Genomic DNA, 2,500 nt, shown 5'->3' on the forward strand with positions numbered 1-2,500 from the left:
GATTCTTCAGTACCCAATGTCGCCAGGTGCCAGCGCCGGTTTTCATGCCCCGATCTCTGCATCAAAAGTACCCAAACACTCACTTAAGGACCCAGGGATGGCAGGAAACGCCCACTGATGGAGCCAGTGGACAGTTTGCAGGGTGCAAATAAGGGCTGGCCTCAGATCACTCATGGCGTAGTGCCGGCCTGTCCATACCTGTCGAAACCTGCATGCGGTCAAATGTGTCCGATTGACATTGTGGAAATAAAAAGAAACCAGCACCATGTTTCTGCCCGGTCTCGAACCGGGGACCTTTCGTGTGTTAGGCGAATGTGATAACCACTACACTACAGAAACAGCTCTGGTAGGCTGCGCTCTAGTGTGCTGGGACAGCTTTCAGCTGAAAGGCTTTGTGGCACTGATGTCTCATGGGGCCCGCTGGTACCTGCCAGGTGGCACACACCAACGTGAAAGTTTGGCGCAAGCCTGCGCCGGACCTACATGGCAGCACTCACAGCACCTCACACACAGGCTGCAGACACATACAAAAGACCAAGCTGGATGCAACAGTGGCGCGAGCCATGGCAGTCCCCACCCAGAAGGCATGTCCAAACCTTTATACATCAGCTCGCCGCCAGCGCATCATTACAAAGGAGGGGGAATTTCCAACACTGCCTCTTGGGCCATGGGCTTAAAAGCAGCCAACCATTGGCGACGGGCATCGAACCAGATACGGTCACGCACAAACTATTTTTGGGGGGGAATTGGGGACTCTGTGTTTTTTGTTTTCGGCGCTCCAAAAAAAAGGGCTCGTCTGGGATTTGAACCCGGGACCTCTCGCACCCTAAGCGAGAATCATACCCCTAGACCAACGAGCCACCGCATGCAGAGAGCAGTGAGGGGGAGGGGGGCGGTCTGCTTACCTCACTTGGCGCCATGCCCCAGTCTCTCCACGGCCTGACCCCTGCGTGTCACGTGGCCTGCCCCTGGCGCAAGCGCAGAGGACTGAGCTGCCTCTCAAGCAGAGAAACAAGAAGAAGAGCGGCAGCCTTCGCTGGCCAAAGGCCATCTGCTGCCGCTCGATCGGGCTCGATCAGGCGAGATATATGTGGCCGACCGGCCTAGAGCGCAAACCTGTGCTGCTCAGGGTGGGCAGCTTCCCAGCAGGAGGATGTGTCTTGAAAGCCGACAGAGGCAAGAAGGCGCACTCCCTCAGCCCGCTCCAACCTCTGGATTCCTGCGAATTTCAGAAGAGAACTCTGGGGCAGCATGGATTCTGTCATCTCCCAACAGCCCCTTGTTCTTGCTATGTAAATACCTTTACATCCCCCGAACTCAGCATGTCTGTTTTTTTATTTTTATTTTGCTGAGGTGTGGTGCCTTCAACGACCGACAGGTGGCAGGAGAGCACTTTCTCCAACTGTGAAGGGGACTTTTTTCACTTCCTGAGTAGACTGGGCTCAGTGACATATGCCACCAAGCCAGCCACTAGAAAATGCAGGTTTTGCAGCCGTGGGCCAGTGGGGGTTTAAGGGCAGGTGTGCCTCCGGCGTCTCTGGCAGACAGCTCCAGTTGCAAGGCAGCAGAAGAGAACAGGGAGGCTTGCCGGGCGCTGCATTCGGGGGCCCCCACGAGGTTTTCCGCAAGCCTTACACTCTGAAATGTGCTCAAAAAAATGAGCCTGGCTTGTCAGGAGTGGGATTTGAACCCACGCCTCCAATCGGAGACCAGAACACCCAGATGCAGGGAAGAGCTGCGCCTCTTGAGTCTGGCGCCTTAGACCACTCGGCCACCCTGACAGCTATGGGCAGGATTGGGAAAGATTCTTCAGTACCCAATGTCGCCAGGTGCCAGCGCCGGTTTTCATGCCCCGATCTCTGCATCAAAAGTACCCAAACACTCACTTAAGGACCCAGGGATGGCAGGAAAAACCCACTGATGGAGCCAGTGGACAGTTTGCAGGGTGCAAATAAGGGCTGGCCTCAGATCACTCATGGCGTAGTGCCGGCCTGTCCATACCTGTCGAAACCTGCATGCGGTCAAATGTGTCCGATTGACATTGTGGAAATAAAAAGAAACCAGCACCATGTTTCTGCCCTGTCTCGAACCGGGGACCTTTCACGTGTTAGGCGAATGTGATAACCACTACACTACAGAAACAGCTCTGGTAGGCTGCGCTCTAGTGTGCTGGGACAGCTTTCAGTTGAAAGGCTTTGTGGCACTGATGTCTCATGGGGCCCGCTGGTACCTGCCAGGTGGCACACACCAACGTGAAAGTTTGGCGCAAGCCTGCGCCGGACCTACATGGCAGCACTCACAGCACCTCACACACAGGCTGCAGACACATACAAAAGACCAAGCTGGATGCAACAGTGGCGCGAGCCATGGCAGTCCCCACCCAGAAGGCATGTCCAAACCTTTATACATCAGCTCGCCGCCAGCGCATGATTACAAAGGAGGGGGAATTTCCAACACTGCCTCTTGGGCCATGGGCTTAAAAGCAGCCAACCATTGGCGA

The 2,500-nt window shown here is 55.3% G+C and overlaps 2 non-coding genes across 2 annotated transcripts; both read right to left on the minus strand.

Moving 5' to 3' along the window:
* Window positions 1–266: 266 nt before the first annotated feature.
* On the minus strand, window positions 267–339 carry TRNAV-AAC (transfer RNA valine (anticodon AAC)). Its single transcript has one exon. It is a non-coding gene; the product is annotated as a tRNA-Val (tRNA).
* Window positions 340–1,669: 1,330 nt separating this feature from the next.
* On the minus strand, window positions 1,670–1,781 carry TRNAL-CAA (transfer RNA leucine (anticodon CAA)). The gene is made up of 2 exons: window positions 1,744–1,781; window positions 1,670–1,715 (listed from the first exon to the last, which is right to left on the minus strand). It is a non-coding gene; the product is annotated as a tRNA-Leu (tRNA).
* Window positions 1,782–2,500: the final 719 nt, after the last annotated feature.

The sequence above is a fragment of the Ambystoma mexicanum genome, chromosome 2q (assembly GCF_040938575.1).
Source record: "Ambystoma mexicanum isolate Mex_15411 chromosome 2q, UKY_AmexF1_1, whole genome shotgun sequence".
Classification (NCBI taxonomy): Eukaryota; Metazoa; Chordata; class Amphibia; order Caudata; family Ambystomatidae; genus Ambystoma; species Ambystoma mexicanum.